The 20,911-nt window shown below is 44.6% G+C and overlaps 1 pseudogene; it reads left to right on the top strand.

The window, feature by feature from the left end:
* The first annotated feature begins 2,301 nt into the window (after positions 1-2,301).
* LOC135330163 (olfactory receptor 5B21-like) lies at positions 2,302-7,192 on the top strand (annotated as a pseudogene).
* The last annotated feature ends 13,719 nt before the right edge of the window (positions 7,193-20,911 follow it).

The raw sequence follows: 20,911 nt of genomic DNA, 5'->3' as shown, positions 1-20,911 counted from the left end.
TGGTTCTGGCTGGCTGCAACCTGCCAGGCCGTTGGTGCCCAGAGCCTGCAAGAGAGAAGGAGGCCTTGTCAGGGGAAGCCACAACGCCAGCAGGCTCTGGCGCCAGGGCCTCTTGTCCTCTCCCTGCCCGGGAGAGTGCCGGATGCTTCCCGGGCAGACCTGAGCCCAGAGCCGGGGAGAGGGGCTCAGGCAGCAAGCCCCCGAGGGCTGTGCCGCTCCAGCACCTTGGGCGGCAATGCCCCAGCGCCCGTTCCTGGATATCTTTTAACCTTTTTTCATTTTTCTAGTTTACACTCCTCTCTTCAGCCCAGAAAAGGGGAATTCTGCTGTTTTCCTATTACAGTGATCTTCCTATATTTAATTTTGCAAAGAACAGAAATATTCGGCCATACTCCAGATTCCTTTGAAAAAACCCTTTTACCTGTTTTTAACATGATAAATATCTTCACAGCATGGTTTTAGTGCAAGTTCAGCATAATTTCATGTAGCAATACATAATAATGATACAATTTACACATTGGGAGAGTACAGAAGATGTTAAATATTTATATGCACTTCTGCTACTGTACTCTTAATAATGTAGTAATATAACAACATTTTCTGCCTGAGTAAATATAATTGCTTTGAATGAGAAGTCTTCAGAAAGTCTATTTAATCAGCTAATAAAAGCAAACATGTAGAATACTAATATGCTAGTCAGCATGTGTGAAACACAGCTATAACACCCACCTGGTATTTGGAAAATAATTACAGTTCATTAACAAAGTGTACAGTCATCAGCCTCCCTAAATATGACGGCATATAGATGAAAAACACTCATCACATTACTCTCCCGAACACAGAGATGCTCGTGGTCTTGCCCCTGTTTTATGGTTAGCCTTCTCGTTTCCCCAGGTATATTCTCTTTTCCTAAAAAAGAAATTTTAACAAGGTGGATTCTGAGGAATTTTTTACATTTGTCAAAGCATCGTGGACATACAGACTACTAGTAAACTAAATAAGGCAAAAAGAATTCAACATACACATAGAAGCATCAATATAACTGTATACACACATACCATATCGCAGCACATATATACAAGAGGTATGAAACACTTATCTATCCAGGAAAGCACCACTTGTTTTGGTTTACCTCAGTCAGTTCTGAACATTTGCTGGCCTGTTTCCCACTGCCTGTATTAATTTGACTTGACACCTCTGTCCAATTGCAATATAGCCCAACCTCACCATCCTTATCAAAATCCCCCCCAAAACATTCTGTTTATAATGAGGATGTAGTATTCAAAATGCACGTGACATAGTTCTTAGAACTGGCTTGCTCTGTTTTAAATACACAAAAACGTATATATTTTAAAACAAAACAACAATTTCCTCAACCTCCCAAAGAGAAGAGACAAAGTCCATGGGAAATATAAGATATGGTTATATAATTAAAAACATTATCTAAGGTGTAGACACAAGGAGTAGAAAGTAGATTATGGGGTCTCTCAAATTTGGTCACTCACTTTGGTTCATCCTTGGAACTGCCCCCACACATTCTCTCAGAGGTTGTCAAGCTGCAGCCTTCGCAGCGGTGTCAGCTAACGCATTTCCTCTACTAATTTCTATAGTGTCTTCAGTATGGGCTGGGCAGTGTATTACAGCAATTTCTTCGGGGCCATTGGACTGCTTCCAGCAAATTACATATTTCTTCTCCATTAGCTATTTTCTTTCCCGATGACCTAAAAAAAAAAAAATCCTCATTCTTTCCATAACATCCCTGTTACATGACATACTCCAAATGCATGTTTAGAATCAGTATAGATATTTACCCGCAAGTTCTTACCTATTTTTGCTGCTTGGGTCAATGCTAGTAATTCTGCTCCTTGAGCACTTACAGACAGAGACAAAGGATTAGTCTCAAGTACCTCAAAGATGTTAGTGACAGCATAGCCGGAGTGGTGCCTTCCATCCAAATAATAGGATGATCCATCTGTAAACAGAACCAAGTCTGGGTTTCCCAAAGGTTCATCTTTAAGCTCCTCCCGGGGCTTGCTCAAGCTGACGACCACCTGTTCACAGGGTTGATGCGATTCTCCATCCTCAGGTAGAGGTAGCAGCATTGCTGGATTTAATATATTGCATCTCTTTAAGGTCACATTATCTGCATGCAATATTATCAGTTCATAGTGGTGAGCTCCCTGTGGGACAGTGCTTGAGTTGCGTATTGTTTCATTAACAGTTCTACTTCATGTGGCACATACACAGTCAATGAGTGACCCAAAACTACAGGTTGTGTTTTTTCAATAGGAGCTGCCGTAGCTGCTATTGCTCTGATGCATCCTGGAGTGCCTTTAGTTACTGCATCTAGCTGGGTGGAGTAATAGGCCGCTGGTCTACCATGAGGACCTAGTTTTTGGGTGAGTACTCCACTTGCTACTCCCTGTCGTTCATGGACAAATAATTCAAATGGCTTGCTATAATCTGGTAACCCTAGAGCAGGGGCTGAAACCAATGCCTTTTTTTACAGATGTAAAAGCTTTTTCCTTTTCTGGACCCCATGCCACAGGCTCTATCTGCTCTTTTTTTGTTGCTTGCACTAAAGGCTTAGTAAGTTCTCCTAACCCAGGAATCCACGGTCGGCAAAATCCTACAGCTCCTAAAATCCCCTAAGTTGCTTTTTTGTTACAGGACGAGGCATATCAAGAATTGTCTTTACTCGTTCTGGATCAATTAACCTGTGTCCTTCCTTTAAAATAAAACCCAACTATTTTACCTCTCCTTGACACAGCTGAAGTTTAGACAGAGATGCTCGACGTCCTTTTTCTGCAAGAGCATTACATAGAGAAATAGTGTCTTTTAAACATGCCTCATAATCTTTACTTGCTAATAACAAATCATCCACATATTGTATTAACACTGAATGTCCTGGACGTTCGATATCTGAGGGATCATTTTTGAGTATACGCGAAAAAATAGTCGGAAACCCAGTAAATCCCCATGGCAGCCTCGTCCAAGTTAATTGTTGTCCCTAAGTGAAAGCAAAGAGATCTTGGCTGTCCTCAGCTATTGGTATACTAAAAAAAAAGCTGCCATTAGATCAATTACAGTAAAGTAAGTTGCCCAATGGGGTATCTGTAATAATATAGTTGATGGGTCGGGAACTGCTGGGTGCGGAGCAATTACATGTTGGTTTATAGCCCTTAAGTCTTGTACAAACCGATACTCTGGATCACCAGAATCTTGCCTGTTCTTTTTAACCGGCAGAATCAGAGCGTTATATGGGGATTCACAGACTCTAAGAATACCTAGTTTCAAATAATGTTCGATTTGTTTTTGGATACTCTTCTCTGCTTCCTTTGGAATAGGGTATTGCTTAACTGCAGGAGACAATCCCCCCTTTGTTTTTATCGAGACTGGACTAGCTCATTTCAATAGTCCAGCGTCCATTCATGAAGAGCTCCATAACTTTTTAGAAACTGATTCTAAACCTGTTGGAATTTGCACATTAGTTGACTCTGGTTCTGGTGTCTTAGCCCTAACACATGAACCCATAATTATTAATTTTATCCCTTCCAGCTGTAAACAGATCTGAGTATCCAAGGCTTGCAGGAGATCTCTCCCTAAGAGGCAAGAGGGCGAGTCTGTCAAAATTATAAAACATCCCCACACTCTTTTACCTCCAATAGCAATAAAGGCTTAGATAACATTCGTTCACCTTTTCCCATTACTCCTCGCATGATTATTTTATCTGGTGACTTGTATCCTTTAGGCTCAAAATCAAAAAGGGAAAGGGTGGCTCCAGTATCCACTAGAAAGGGAACTTCTAAGCCTTCTATATTTGCCATTACCTACCCCTTGAAATCCAAATCTATATCCTATAAATTTATGCCAATTTCCACAGTATTTTCTGAGTCTCCTATCTCCTGTCATTGTGGACTGACTGGGAATTGCCTGGTCTCCTTCTTAGTGTTTGATTTTCTCATGCTGGCCCCTCTATTCCCAAGTACACGGGGCCTCACTGGGCATTCCTGCTTCCAGTGCCCTTGTTCCCCACAATAATGACAAACATCATTAACTCTCAATTGTACAGCACGTTCACTTTGATTCCATCTATCTCCCCTGGTTCTGCCGCGCCCCCTCCCCTTGCCAGCCTGGCATATGCTCTTCAAAATACTTTCGTGTATCAGGGGCTGCTTGATCTATAAAAACACTAATTGCGAGAGCATCATTGAAGTTTTGTGGGGTCATTCCTCCATATTTTAGCAGGGCTTACCGCAAAAGTCCCCCATAGTCGTGGGGGTGTTCATCTAATCACTGTCTGCATTCTTGCACTTTAGTCCAATTTACTCCTAACTCTCTGCATGCTCTAATTGCTTCTACTAAACTTCAAAGTCCTGTTTGACACACGGCTCTATCTCCTGCATTATTACAATACCAATTTGGATTGTTTGCTAGCCAGAGGTTTCTATTTCCCCTGGCTTGCTGCCGGGAGGAGGAGAAGGAGAAGTAATGACAAATAGATCATCAGGCATATAAGGTGGAGCAGAAACTTTTGGAGCACAGTCCGGGGTACCAGTATTTGCTAGCACAAGTGTTAGTTTCGGCAGATTTCTTTCCTTCCTCCCTCCTGGCTCAAATGCTCCCGCACCCATGCCCAGTTATCCCAAACATACCAGTAATCCATTCAACTTGGAAACCTGTCTTCTAGATGATTTCACAAGACAGTTAGCTCCTGCTGATCAAAAGTCCCTTGAGGTTGCCACCGTTCCGCTGGGCTTCCCTCCTTGGTCAGGAATGGGCAATCCTCCTGACACAGTTGGATCAACCTTTTTTCCTTAGATTTTTTTTTTTTGGTACCATCAGTCTTACTCCGATTTTCCAACATTCGGCTAAGGGCCTCCCCTTTTCTATGCCGAAATTATTCCCCATATTGAGTTTCTGAAAAGTGTGTCTTAAGCAAACCAGACAGCGCACTTCCTTACCAGTAACACCAGCCCCTGTGGCTGGTGGGATCGCACACACACAGTTCTCTCACTCTCTGGGAACCGCACTCACACCACCCAAGTCTTTAACTGCTAGGGCTGCTGTCCCTTCGCAGCGGGCGGCTTCCTCAGCCAACGGGCGCCCTGGTCAGTTCCCAGGCTACACACACACACACACACACACACACACAGAGAGAGAGTACTGTTCACACTCACACCAGTCACAGTGACTCTAGACTTCTGTCTTACAGTCTTGCAGTGCGCCTTATGCTGATCAGGCTGCGCACTCCCCTTTCCAGCCGGACCGAGCTGGGACTTACAACCCACTCAAACCCTGGGGATGGGACTCGCACCCGTCCCCCTGGTACACCTTACAGTGGCCAGCCTGTGTACCCCCCTGCCTGGTACACCTTACGGAGATCAGCCCGCCTACCCCTTACAGTGCACTGTTACCAGACCAGAATTTAGAATTTAGTCAGGAATTTAAGACTCACCTTTTCGGTGCTTCTCGTTGCCAAAGATCCCAGGTGAACTCACCCGATGGCACCAGATGATCGTTTGGAGACGAGAGGCCCCGACAGTGGTCGCCTAGGGTCCCACCCAAGTTACACAACTGCTTATAAGTATTCTCTCTAATAGTCCCTTTACAGTACCTTTTAAAATTGAGCTAGTAACTCCTGACCACTCTTTGTCAACAGAGAGATGGACTGTCCAGTGTAGAATCATCTCCTCAGAAAGCACATGTTTCAAGGAGTTGAGACCACTGACTTTGTTCAGTGTCCCTCCTTCTTCTGTGAGAAGAAACAACCTATGGCATGAGGTGTTCACCTAGAGACTATTTTTGCATATGGGCCTTTTTGTCTCTGACACATCTGCCTGTTAGTTGAGAGCAGAAGGATATGGCCAACAGCTATGCTGGGTATTACTGGGAATAACTTCAGGTGTAGTAGGCTAAATATGAGCAAATGAACATTCTCTTTTAATCCACACAGTGAAATAGGCACCTCATTGGAGCAGCTCATTTTGTCTAATCAGAGGACATTCCCCTAGGATGAGCAGTTTTGCCCTCCAGAAGAACCTGTTCCTGTCCTTTCACTACGAATGAAGCCTCTAAACCAAATGTGAATTCAGTCAAATGAGTGCAAACCTCACGTTGTCTCTATCAACCTTTTTACCATGAACACAGAAGTGCATACTCTTTCTCTTAGGTTCCCTTCCTGACAAGTGGGAACAATAGGACGTGCAGTGCTACATGGAGAAAGAGTAGTGGGACAATTGGACATCTCCAGTGAAGTTACTCCTGCTGGGACTGGGTAATATCCCCAAGCTTCAGATGCCCCTCTTCCTCCCCTCTCTCATGATCTATATGGTGACCATGTTTGGGAACATTCTCATTGTTGTGCTAGTGGTGGCAGTCAGGCATCTTCATACCCCCATATACTTCTTATTGGGGAATTTCTCCAGTGTGGAAATCTTCTACAACTCCACCATTCTGCCCAGGCTGCTGGCCAGTTTCCTAACTGGGGACAGAACCATTTCTGCTCATGGATACATGACAGTTCTATTTCTTTGGCTGTTTTGTAGCTACTGAGTGTGACCAGCTGGCCACCGCATCCTATGATTGGTACTTGGCCATATGCCAACCCCCGCTCTGTGCAAGCCTCATGAACTGGAAGGTATGTCTCCAGCTGGCATCTGGGTCTTGGCTAGCAGGATTACTAATGTCTACAGTAGTGACATGGTTGTTTTCTCAGTTACAGTTCTGTGGCCCCAATGCAACTGATCACTTCTGTGATTTTACCCCTTTGCTAGAGCTCTCCTGCAGTGACACCACAGTGCTTACGCTGGTTACTTTCATTCTCTGCTTTCTGCGTGTAGTATTCCCTTTCCTAATCACTCTGGCATCCTATGTCTGCATCATAGCTGCTATTCTGAGGATCTCAACCAGCATGGGGAGGCAGAAGGCTTTCTCCACCTGCTCCTCTCACCTCACCATGATCACTGTTTTCTATGGCACCCTCATCATTGTCTATATGATGCCCAGAACAGCTCTGCTGAGACAGCTAAATAAAATGCTGTTGTTTTTCTACACCATCCTCACGTCCATGGTCAATCCACTCATCTACAGCCTGCAGAAGAGGGAGGTCAAGGGGGGCTCTTGGAAATGCACTCAGAAAAACTGTGGCCTACACACAGAGCTCATACTAGTTGTGATCCACCAGGAATAAACTGACCTAGCATGGCAGACTTGGAAATGCATATTCTGTGTATCAGGTATAGCTTTAGAAGTGCAGGATATTGAGAAGTTTGTGGAATGGGAAGGGAGAAAAGGGAATAAATGTCTTAGAAGAATATAGGCCTGGTGTAGAAGAGTGTAAAGAATATCCCTGGCTTTCTTCTTTCTTTAAAATAAACCCAGTTATCATCCTGGAAGCAGGAGCGCTTGAAATGTCTTAGCTTTCTTTTTCTGTGAAGAGAATAAAGGTATTTCAGCCGTAATGTGAGCTCCTTCCAGGGGCAAGCATAGAAGTATTTTCTTGTCTGTGGGTTCCTGAGATAGTGGCCTTCTCTCTCAGCTGTACATATTCCCAGTGTAGAGGTGTGTATTTCAGGCGATAATGTTAGTTACCATTCTGTTCAGTGAAGATCGACAGTTGACTGCACCCACGCATGCACCTCCTATGAGGCAGGATGGCCTCAGGTATGCCAGACATGGATGTGGGCAGGGGGTCACAGAGCTGAGGCCTAGTGAAGAGGTTTGCTAGGGACTGAGGCAAAAGGGGGGAAATAGAAGCAGAAATGGGAAATGAGCAGGCATCTGAAAGGGCTTCGAGTGCTCATGTGTGGCCAACAGCACTCCTGCCTGTGGTTGAGGACATCAGTGAAAGCCTGGCTGTGAGTCAGCCCATCCTGAGGTTGGTGCCTAACACAAGCCATATGCAGCACCTCACTCCTTCCACGGTCTGACCAGGGAGCCTGGGGTATCAGATCAAGCTGAGAAGACTCCTGGTTTGGCCTGTTGTGGTGCTGAGATAAGCCTATCCCTAAAGCCTCACCCCTGTGCATGCCCAGAGCATGTCCCTCACTCATCTTTCGGCACCTGGGATGGCCTTCTGAGGAGATATAGCTATTACCTGTGAAGACACAAACATATAATAAGTAGCTGTGAAACAGAAGCTGATTATAATTTGGTCACCAGAGGAAGGGCCTGACTTAATCTTCCTCTGAGCCTTTGTTCTCAGCCAGCCTCCCACCAGTCTGGGTTCCTACCTCATCTCTTTTGCCAGGTCAGTCCTCATGCATGCTGCACTTGTTCTGGAGTAGCAGAAACCTTACTCTTAAGTGGCTGTTTTCTCTCCCATTGCCCAACTAAGCTGAGGAATGGGATTCCTGTGTATGTCCTAGATACCGCAGGGCATCTCCATATTGACAGTGATAAGTGGGCAACTGAATCAAGCCTTTTCACTGAATGTGTTTACCTCTGAGAAGATGAATCCCAGCCCTCCTTTTCTCTGAGGTTTCTTGCAGAGGGGAACTGTGAAAGTTGGTCTGATAGTCTCAGCCCCTCTAAAAACTTTTAAGTCCTTCTGCAGAGGAAAGGTATGTTATCTGGGTCTTATTTTCCCAATACTTTAAGCAGAAACCATACTGCCCCCTTCTTCCCTTTGTATCATTTCTTAGACACACGCGTGCACGCACACACACACACACACACATATTAATGACTCATTTGCTTCCCACTGGCTAACATAGATCTTACAAATGGAGCCCTCATATTTTCTTCTTTTCCTACCCCTAATCCTTTCTCCTTGCTTTACTCCCACAATTCATGCTTACCATGGCCTCTGAAGCTCTCCTCAGTCTTTCTTTGCTTTTCCTCATCTGAATTCATAGATGAAAGCCTGCCTTTCTTTTTTTTTCTTTTTTTTTTTTTTTTTTTTTTTTGGTAACAACTGAATCAATACCATCCTACTGCAGTGGGAGATGAAAAAATGAGGGTGTCGATACTAGAGAAAGCTTCTCTAAGAGTCAGGTCCCATACCCAGAGGGATGAATATGGTATAACTGTAGAGTGACAGAAAACAATCATGAAATTCTGCATACCCTGAATTCCCTCCAGCAAATAACTATAACCAGTGTGTAGATTCTCTGGGTGGCACTCATCTGCCTTAAATTCAGATATTTGAAATGTTGATCTCTAAGTCTTAACACAGTGAGACTGACTCTGTTACATACTTTAGAGCAGCATTTGCAGAGGATAGTTGAGTCTCCAAAAACCGGTGTGTCAGATTCCGCTGGAAGTGGTTTCATCATTCCAGGAGTCCTTTTTCTCCCCATTAAAACTTTCTTTGGGGATTGAAACTAGGGACTTACAGCAGCAGTATGAGATGGAGTCTCAGGCAAAAACATAGTGACTTCCTGACACACTCTGACTCCCCAGACAAGAGGAGTGACGGATCACACAGAGCTCACTCGGGACAGTAAGAGGCTTGGCTTGATTGACCTTGGGTGGATGCTAGCTTCCTTTGAGACAGAAATAATGAGTACCAGCAAGTATAGTCCAAGCTTCTCCCTAATCAGCAATGAAGTATGTGAGCACAGATATTCCTATATGAAGCAACCCTTTCCCATTTTCTGAAGAACTGGACTTCAGTCACCTCCTGCATCCCAGGGTGATCTAAGCATGTGAGCAAGATACTCTTTTTAGTGATGTACACAGGTTGTTGGGGGATGACAAAGAAAGGGAAATCTGGAAAATACTATGGTTGAAAGTGGTAGGAGAGAGAAAAGAACTTCACCTATGAGAGATACCAAGGTGATACTTTGGGGGAAAAAGTATGAACCACATAGCTTGCTTTTCTTTGAGGGGATGTGTTGGACCCAATGACCTCCAAAATAAGAAACCTATTTCCTTGAGTATCCTTAAATTCAATTTATTTTTAAGAGTGAGTCCCCTGTGATTCACTTCAACAAACTTTTATGATCCAAATCTCAGGCAGTCAGGGAGACTTCACTGGTAGTCAAAATCAGCCACATTAGAGAATGACAGATGCTAAAATAGGTAGGATGAATCGCCCTGTGGAGATGCGAAGATGCTGGTCACCTGTCATTAACTTGGGAGGGAGCTGAAGTGACTGAGGTGAGGCTGAAGTGACTTTGACACAAGAAGCTCTATGAATTGGTGTGTGTAGGTGTTCAGAAGGGCACAAGTTTCCTGCACATGATACGCACATGCCCAGGGCATCTGGAATACCACTGGATGCCTGCAAGAGGTACCATCCAACGTGTCTTCCTTTTTTAGACTGCCTTCACACTCAGTGAGACATTTCTAGAGGGATACACCTCACCTTAAGCTAATTGGCTAGATTAGCTCAAATGACTTGTAGCCAACAGTAGATGTTTCTCTTCACTGACTACAACAGAAGCTCAGGGAGAGACATCTCTATGGTAGCCATCCCAAGTTAGGTAACTGAGTGCTCCTAGTTCTGTTTTTCTTGGTCCAGAGAACTCCTAGATCCTTCTGTAGACTCATTACATCTTGACTTGTTTCACAGAAAGTGGAAGCAGAAGTCTATACAAACTCCTTCTACCCCTTTCCCCTAGCATCGGGGCAGAAATTCATCTAGTCTCTCCCTTTGGTCAAACAAACAGACACAACTACTGAGGCATTAAAAAAAAAAAAAGGAAAATTATTCCTGCCTTTTCAGCTTACACCCTAGATCATCACCTTTTTCCCCAACAGTATGATCTCCTGTGATATCCCCCAAAGCTCCAGATGATAACACATGCCAGAAGGTAAGCTGTCCAACAGCAGAACATACAAAGCCAACAAAGTTTTACTGCTGATAAGGATTTGGAGATCAAAAAAGTAGGGGAAAGATATGTGGAGGGGAAATAAAATAATTTAGGAGAATGGCTTGAAAAGAGGTCACAGACAGCAGTCATTCTGGCTTTGAGAGCAGGTGAGGGAAGAGGACTGAGATCTCTTCACTTCAGAAGGCACTGACTCAGGCTGGGAACATAAGGGTACTGAATGGCTCTAGGGCCTGGTCAGTGGACCCCAAGACTTTCCTTCTTTGTGGAGCACCACTGCATGGGACATACAAGCTTCCATTATAGTCAATGGAGATCAACTACTTAAATATAGGCATCTATGAACCATCTAAGAAGATGTAAGTACCTGGTTCTGAGCCAGAAGTGCCTGGTGTCTTTTATTCCATCCCCATGTAGACATCTAATATATCTTAGAATGTTAAAAAATGGCACTACCTGTCCATGTTTCACCATGTAATCGTTTCCCTACATTTGTTCATGGACACTATTGGCCAGATCACTACTGAATCTAATGGGAGCTCAGACCACTTGCATTGCACACACTTCAACTTGGCTGTCTGGAGCTGAATCCCACTGCTGTAGTACAGATGTTCACATCAGTGTTACTGTCTGCTGCCCCTTCATAGTCAGGGGAAAAAGAATGGCTTCTGCAGAAGATGATGAATTCAGGTAGTTTAGACGGTGTCTTAGCAATGGAGGGGTCTCCATTTAACAAAGCATACCTGTCTCCACTTGACTCTACAGTGACCACAGTTTAGATGAGAAAGGTAAAATAAGTATAATGGAATCTGATCCAGATGTTAATTGCTTGGGTTTCTTGAGGAACATTTCAGAAAAAAAATCTTATTTTATTTACTGTTTGTATCTAGAAAAACTAATAGCTATCAACAAATCATACAGCCTGACATTACCCATTCATTCTGAAAGACCAGATTTTATCATGGCTATTGGCATATCCTGGGTTGCCTGATGAACTTTATTTTCACCTGTATTCTTAACATTTTAATGACAGATTTATTAATACTTCCTTTACTCTAGCAAGGCAAACTGTGTAAGAGGCAGTCTTTTTGTTTATGAGGCCTAGTCTTACAGAAGCCAACGCTACTTAAACATGGAAAATTGCCTTTTATTGCACCACAGACAGACATGAAAATAATTTCATTTTATCTTCTGCTTTTTCATATAACTAATTTAAACAACTTTAATCCTAAATTGGTCATCCAGTCTCTCTACAATCAGTGGAGAGAGACAGAGCTACTGGAGCATGAGTCATTCTGTTTTTAAGGTCAGAGATCCCTATGAGATTCCACCTCCCTGTGGCTTCTGTGGAGCAGTTTAGGCTGTATGGCTGTCTATTAGGTGACTGAAGTAAGATGAGTGCACCAACTGATACCAAAAGCAACATTCTTCGGTGTTAATGCACCATGAAGTACAAAGCATCTGCTTATTATGGGTGTACAGTGACATAGCTAAGGTTAAGGCAAGGAATAAATAGTAAGATAACTGAAGAGAAGAAGGAAACATCAAGAGAAGCAAGATGGAATAACACATAGATGTTAGTATCAAGTAGGAGTGAATGAAAAACCACCAGTTAATCCAAGTAACTGAAAATAAAGGTCTTCACAGGTTGATTTTACCAGACCATCTCACTCAAAAAAAACAAAAACAAGAAATTTGGGGAAACTGTGAGCTCCTGGAAAAATCTGATCATTTTCAAGGACAGAAATTGCTGGAAACATTTTTCTTTTGTCAGAAGGACTGAACGCACAAAAAGAAAAAGATCAATGAAGTAATTGACTCTGGTTTTATTTCAACAGACTTTGTTCTCAGCAACTTTGTGTTTCTTGTGGGACATCTCATTTCAAATGTACTGCGTTTAAACACTAGAATATCCCAAGTAATAATACAGTTATGACACTAAAGATACAATATGAGCACTTAATAAATGACGATGCAGCATTCTGAGAAACCATAGCCTTTATTTTCAATGATAACACGTTTGGAGAAATATAATAATGAATCATCTCTTCGAAATTATACATTCCTCTTTCAGTTAAAGTTTTCCCAAGAAGTTTGAAAAAAAAGAGTGGGAGAAGGGGAGAAGGGAAAGAGGGTTGTTAATTACCTTATCTATATATATATTAAAATTTTGTAAAAATACTTCAATATATAAAGCCCAACCAATCTGTTTCTTCCAGTGCTGCAAGGTAGTGTGAAGGCAGATTATTCTACTTTGTTTTTTAAATGCACTAATCATGCTTAAGAGAGCCCAATCCACAGCTACTTTCACAGAGACAATTCACATCATAAACCAAATCATAACATCTAACTGATGGGAAAAAGGGGAAAAAAAAAAAAAAAAAAAAAAAAAAAGCAACTTTAGGAGGGGATCAAATCTAATCAATTTAGACAACTTCATGATGCTTCCACATTGTTGAGGTTTTTCACTTCATGTTTTTCTCCAGGGTCCCTAGTAACTCTGACCAACCACATTTTTAAGCTATTAGTTTGCGCCTTATCTGGAGTGAGCCAGTTAGTTTCCTTAATGGGAAAACCAGGGTGCAGAAAAGAAGATGCCAGAATTCACACTCTGTGGACAGAATGGATGCAAACCAGTCAGCATCACTTGATCAGGAACTCTGATTCAGCCCCGGAAGACATTACAAAAGAAGAAATGTAGCCTAAGACACACCTGATGTGTGCAAGAGACTCGGCCAGGCTGAATCCACAATCCACAGACAGAATTCACCACTTCCAAAGGCCAGATCAACATACCTATCCCAAGCGGTGCTGAATGGCTGTGTGGAAATATCTTTCCTTCCACTCACTCTAGCAATAGCTCATGATAATCTCAAATACATATATAGCCATTGCAATCACTAAAGTTAGGTGAGATGAAGCCTAAACACCACAGTTCTTCAGAGAACTGGATTCAGTTGTCCACATGCAGGTGTCTTCTGCTATTTGAGATGCCCTAAGGAGTCCAAGACATCTCTGCAGTTGTGACAAGGGGCCTTTGGGACACTTGTTCCTTTCTAGAATGGCAGGTGGAGGTCAGCTAGGATATCCTGTGGCATCTAAAATGGCACTAGCCCCACGTGACTGTGGTTGAATTTAGTCCCTTACCATTACAGAGAATGGAATTGAGAGAATAATTCACCTCATCCTCACATAGATACTACCTGGCTGCTTATCTGAATCGTACTGTAAGCACCACTGAATATCACCCAAGGAGTCTAATCTAAGCTGGCTAGTTTATCCCCATGAACAGAAAGGTCCTGCTCAGATTTTTCAAAGACTAATTACCAGTCATGATGATGCTCATGGCTTTCCTGACCTCTTAGTCATCACCAGGCCTTTGTGCAAAGCATTTTTTGATGCCTCTTTCATTTGTTCATTCCTTAGGACAAATATGAATGGGTTTAAAAGAGGTGTCACAATACTGGAGAGAACAGAGAGTATTTTGTTGAGATGCACAGAGGTCATCTAGGAAGGCTTGGCATAGACAAAGATGGAGATGCCAAAACCCAAGGGAAAAATGGTGAAATGAGAAGCACAAGTTGCAAATGCTTTCTGCCTGCCCTGTCCTAATGGGATCCAGAATATGGTAGAAATAATGTAGGCACAGAAGAGTACAGTCAGTGCCAAAGAGCCAAGGAGCAGGACTACGGACACCACAGAATCAATGAACTCAATAAGCTGGATGTCAGTGCAAGCAAGGTGTAATAATGGTGCACTGTCACAGAAGTAGCGGTCAATTACATTGGGACCACAGTATGGCAGCTGGGCTTTCAGAACCAGAGACGACAGAATCATGACAAAGTGACCCACCCAGCAGCCCAAAACAAGTTTACTGCATACCTTGCTTGTCATGATGCTGGGATACCTCAGTGGATTACATGTAGCCACATACCAGTCATAGGACATGACAGTAAAGAGGATGAACTCAGTTGTGCCCATGAGGAAATAGAAAAAGAACTGGCTAAAGCAGACAGCAAAGGAATGGTTTTCATCTCTGACAGGAAGTTTGCCAGCATTTTAGGAACCACAGAGGAAGTCACAGAGATCTCAAATGAAAGACAAATTACTCAGGAAGTAATGCATGGGAGAATGGAGATTGTAGGGGCAGACAGCGAGGGATCGGACAAGATAGAGTTAAGGAGCCGAAGGCCATGGGCTGAATAAATAGCAGTATGGGAACATGGGGAGTAACCACACAGAATGAGGGAGTGATGATGGGAACATGACCTTCAGAAAGGTATAACGTGACGCTTGCAAGGAGAATAGAAAGTACCGTAAATCACTGTGGGAAAGTACCGATCCAGGCTAGAGCTTATATAAAGGGCTTGCTTGCTTGAGTAAAGTTGATTCTGATCCAGCACATCGGAGTCCGTGAATCAGACCACCACAAATGGCGCCCGAACAGGGACCGAAGACTGACTTCATCCAGGGCTGTAGAGGCAGCGGTTAGCTGAACCGGTGGCAGAGCCCGGCTGAACAAAGAGCTGCTGAAAGGAAGCAGAAGGGGAGCTGCTGAAAGGAAGCAGCATTGAGCGCAACAGGTTACCTACCGCTGGACGGAGGTAAGCGGCTGGGAATGTGTGGGAGTCGTGGGAAACGGAATCTCCCCGCAAGATAGGTCCGTGCTAAACGTAATGCAAGACTTTGAAACAGCACAGCAGAGAGATGCCCCCCCAAGATCTTAAAATGTTATTGATGTGGGCACGCTCGAACTGTCCCGAGGTGAATTCCAGCACGATTTATAGCCTCGGTACGTGGGACTCAATCGGAGTTAAGCTCTGGGACACGGTAACAAGAAACGATAAGACGGCAGCAGGACTTTTAGCCCCGTGGCGTACCATGCTTGAGACTCTGAAAGAGCATAGCAAGAAGAAAACACAGGGACCGGAGGCACCTGCAGCCCCCACAGCACCTCCGTCAAGCAACACGGTGGTGGGGGCGGTGGGTGGACTGGACTTCCCAGGAAACGACCCAGACAATCCATTTGACCCAGGGCCGATCGATCCGGAACAGGAGCCGGACCTCTATCCGCCTCTCAATACGCCTTGCTGTGTCCATCTTATGGCCCCTTCGGAACCACCCCCCGCTTCAAGAGACGGGGCCACCTGCGAGTTTGGACTGCCCACAACCCCCTCCACTGACCCGGCCTTTTGGGAAGGATCCATCATCCAGGGGCCGCTCGGTGGGGCGTGACTACACCGGCCAAGGCACCCACCACCTGCCTTCTTCCCTCCCTCCTTTCCTTCCCGCCTCCTTCCCCTCCCGCCCGGCCCTTCCTCTCTCCACCTGGTGCCGCCTTCACCTGGTGCCGCCACCGCCGAGCAGCAGGAGGAGGAGCATGGCGAAAGCGGAGCAGGCCTCAGCCTGGAACCGCAGCATGAGCTTAAATTCAAAGAGCCTTTCACAGATGGTGTCACCACAAACCTGAAGCTCGGCAATCCTACAGACAGAAAGATGTGCTTCAAAGTTAAGACCACAGCACCACGTAGATACTGTGTAAGACCTAACAGTGCAATTATTGATGCAGGAACACCATTTAATGTTTCTGTGATGCTACAGCCTTTTGACTATGATCCTAATGAGTAAACACAAGTTTATGGAAAAACAAACAAACAAACAAACAAAAAAACAAAACACCCACCAACCAACAGTCTATGTTTGCTCCAGCTGATACTTCAGATATGGAAGCAGTATGGAAAGAGGCAAAACCAGAACTCATGCATTTGAAACTTAGGTGTGTGTTTGAGCTACCAACGGAAAATGATACGCTTTATGACATAGAAATCAGATTGTATCTACAACTGCAACAAAGACAGATTCTTCTGTAATGTCTAAATCAATAAGTCCCTCTTCAGAGGCACCCAGCTCGAGCTGTAATTACTGCATGCATGTCATTAAAATTTAATTATTTAATTTGCTTTGATTTGGCTCTGAACTTTTCTGTGGGAACCTTGGGTCAGGCCCTGTTATGGTGGCTGACAAGCCTAATTTCCATAACAGTTTGGCGACCCAGGTGGGACCCTAGGCGACCACTGTCGGGGCCTCTCGTCTCCAAACGATCATCTGGTGCCATCGGGTGAGTTCACCTGGGATCTTTTGGCAATGAGAGGCACCGAAAAGGTGAGTCTTAAATTCCCACCTAAATTCTAAATTCTGGTCTGGTAACAGTGCACTGTAAGGGGTACGCGGGCTGATCTCCGTAAGGTGTACCAGGGGGACGGGTGCGAGTCCCATCCCCAGGGTTTGAGTGGGTTTTAAGTTCCAGCTCGGTCCAGCCGGAAAGGGGAGTGCACAGCCTGATCAGCATAAGGTGCACTGCAAGACTGTAAGACAGAAGTCTAGAGTCACTGTGACTGGTGTGAGCGTGAACAGTACTCTGTGTGTGTGTGTGTGTGTGTGTGTGTGTGTATAGCCTGGGAACCGACCAGGGCGCCCGTTGGCTGAGGAAGCCGCCCGCTGCGAAGGGACAGCAGTCCTAGCAGTTAAAGACTTGGGTGGTGTGAGTGCGGTTCCCAGAGAGTGAGAGAAAGAGAGTGTGTGATTAAAAAAAAAAAAAAAAAAAAAAAAAAAAAAAAAAGTTGGTCCAGCTATATCAGGAGTATTGCCCATTCCTGACAAAGGAGGAAAACCCAGCGGAATCCAGCAAGGGACTTTTGATCAGCAGGCTAAATTGTCCCATGATTCTTTTTTTTTCCACCAAAATGCAAAAGCGCTACAAAAAACTTATTACAAGAGGCCAGGCCCAAAACATTATTCGAAGTTGCCCCGATTGCCAAAATGTATCCCTGTTACCACCCTACTTAGGGACCAATCCTCGAGGCCTGCAGCCTTGCAATGTCTGGCAGACAGACGTTACCCATTATTCCTCATTCGGAAGACTGAAATATGTCCATGTCTCTGTAGATAACCTTTCCCATTATGTTGGCTCTATTGCCCATGTTGGGGAAAAAAGCCACGATGTATGTCATCACTGGCTTGCCTGTTTTGCCACAATGGGGGTTCCCACTCAAATTAAAACTGACAATGGTCCCACGTATACTGCACAGCGAACACAGGCATTTCTTCAGACCTGGGGGGTCACTCATGTGACTGGAATTCCCTATTCCCGAAACAGCCAGGCAATAGTGGAATGTACCCATCGTACTCTAAAAATCATGCTTGAAAAACAAAAAAGGGGGAATAGCCCCGGTGCCTCCCCACAAGAGCAGCTGTGGAAAGCCTTATATGTTCTCAACCTCTTAAACTGTTATACGGACCAAAGTGCAGTTAATAAGCATTTCTCATGCCCTACGTGGTGAGAACAGCCTCGGGTTCACTACAAGAACCTGGAAACGGGTCAATGGAGTGAACCAGTAGACTTAATAACGTGGGGGAAAGGTTATGCTTGTCTCTCTTCAGGTAACGGGCCTCGTTGGATGCCTGCACGGCTGATTCGACCTGTTGACGCATCCCTTGAAACACCAAACGAGGACTGAGAGTCAGTTAAGATGAGCCCATTTCAGGGCATTTTCTGGCAATATCTGCCTGCCTCGTGCAGGGTCAATATTGATTCATAAAAGCTTACTGTGACTACGCGACCTTACTAATAACTTGTAGATAGAATCAGAGTGGAACCCTTTTGAGGAACAGGACTGGACGTTAGGTTTGGGGTCATGGGTTAAGAAGGTACTGGCATGTGGATTGGTAATCTTGCTAAGATTTCTAGCCCTTGCTATCTATTTCCCCTGCTTAATAAGCCTTATGCAGAGAATGACTCAAAGGGCTTTGCATCAAGTACTTGTTGTACAAATACACACTGCACTGGCAATATTTAGTTTAGAAAATAAAAAAGGGGGAGATGTAGGGGCAGACAGCGAGGGACTGGACAAGATAGAGTTAAGGAGCCAAAAGCCTTGGGAGGAATAAATAGCAGTATGTAGATAAGGTAATAGCCACACAGAATGAGGCGTGGTGATGGGAACATGACCTTCGAGAAAGTACCAATCCGGTCTAGAGCTTATATAAAGGGCTTGCTTGCTTGAATAAAGTTGATTCTGATCCAGCACATCGGAGTCCGTGAATCAGACCACCACACTCCCTCAAGCTGTTGGCAACACTCTTCCTAATACAGCCGAGGATGTGCTTGTTCTTTATTCCATTATGGCCATACACAGAAGCATGGAATAGCCCATGGGGTTCTGAACAGCCTCTCCTTCCAGTGCTCTTGCTAGGAAATTCATGGCAAGCCACAGGCTGGTTACTCCAGCTGTAAACAGGCACCAATGATCTTTATTTTGCATTTCTAAGTTGATTTTAGCATTGAGGAAGGCACCCCTTCCCCCTTTGCTAACAAACAGCTCCACTGCTGTAAAAGGGGCAACACTGATAGTACACCAGTGTATAACAAGTCTCCATTTGGACCTGGAGGCTTTGCTGATCTTTAGATCCTCATTTCTGAGTGTCTGCCTCTTTCTCCTTCTCTGACAATGGACATTTGGCAGCCTTGTCCCACCTCTCCTCCAGTGCCTCTTCAGATTTTGCACTGCTTTCTCCTCCTGTAGTCTAGGGGCTTGGTAATCTTGTTACTAACGAGACCAAACTTCTGCTAAGGAGGAGAGACCCTCATGCAGCAAAGCGATGGGGCTGTTTCCCCAAATGCAGGCTGCACAGATGACTTCTGGCAGTGACGCTGCAGCCATGGCTGGAGCACCAAGAGAATTGCCTCAGCTCAACCTCACAGGTAGGTCAGAGCCTCACTTGGGGCTCCCTGCAGTTCGCCTTTGGTCCATCTGTAGTATTTGGATTTCACTTGTGACACTGTGATCTAGACCACTGAGGCAAGGCAGTGGCCATCTGTGTAGTAGGAATTGTTAATGAAATCCTATTGTGGAAATGGGCAGCTCAGACCAAATGATCTTAGTGACACCTTCTCACTTTAGGCTTTAACCTCACTTTAATATCACTGCCCCACTTCCTGCTTCTCCAAAAACCAGTGGCCTAGCAGGGCACATTTAGTACATCTTCTTGACCAGAAGACCCTGCTACTGAGGTTTCTTGTCCTGTCACATGCACTTCTGGAAAATTACTCCAGAGCTTCGACAAAGAAGCTACTAAGGTGGGAAATCACGTTATTCTAGCTAAAATAAGTTCTTATGAAATGTCCCCCCTCTCTTTAGTAGCCTTTCTGTGCATTTCAGTCACCCCAGGCTGAAGGCAGAATCTTTCCATGGATTGACATTTTCTGCCAGAGGACTCAGCACTATGCAAGGAAAAGAAACATGAATTTTAGACTGAGATGTGACCAGAGGCAGTATCACTGAGCAGCATGGAAAGCACCTAGTGGTTCTGCATCCATTCCCAGGACATTTAGTCCTGAAGACTTCTCTTTCCAGCCAAGTCAAAACTAAAGACTTCATCTTAGCCACTGAAGCCAGTGGAAAGAGGTATTTATGCCTGTGTGCTTGGGAGTGAGTTCAAAGACAACAGTTAAAAATTAGACTTTCAGAAAGCATGACTTATCATGAATTGTAATATTAGTAACCATGCTAATAGAGGTGTAGGAAATAAAAAGACCCCCTGAGCTGTCCTCCTGCCAAGCTAGGGAAGTCTGGGAACAACTGGCTCAGACTGTTCGACCAGGAGAGACGGTGTTCAAACCAAGGGGCAGGCACAGTAGGCAGAGGTTGCCTGAGTTCAAGAGAGAGATGGTCCACTCATGCCCTCACCACAGCAGACTATTTCTGTCCTTTGTTTTCTATAGACAGCTTCTCCCTCAGAGCAATAAGCAGGCAAGCATAAAACAGAAATCACCTGTCCTGCCAGTTCCCAGGAGCGACACTATTGTGACTTGGAGATGTGTGGTACCTTCCAAGCTCAGCTCTCCTGGAGAAGGGAAATGCTTTCTCTGAATGTCTGACAATGTTTCCAGTACCTGGTCCCTCAATACACCACCCATTTCTCTCCTAGGCGTTGATGCTGCCAATTTTGCCCTTTATTTCTTCAAGCACTTTTCTTGCAAGGCTTCCAGAGGTTGTTGGCTCCTCCTCTGTGGTGTGGTTCCTGGAGGCCCACAGGAACACAACAGTACTCATCTGACCCTTTTGTGGTGGGAC

The sequence above is a fragment of the Dromaius novaehollandiae genome, chromosome 16 (assembly GCF_036370855.1).
Source record: "Dromaius novaehollandiae isolate bDroNov1 chromosome 16, bDroNov1.hap1, whole genome shotgun sequence".
Classification (NCBI taxonomy): Eukaryota; Metazoa; Chordata; class Aves; order Casuariiformes; family Dromaiidae; genus Dromaius; species Dromaius novaehollandiae.
Note: the sequence above shows the minus strand (reverse complement) of the source record. Positions and strands in the feature narration are given on the sequence as shown.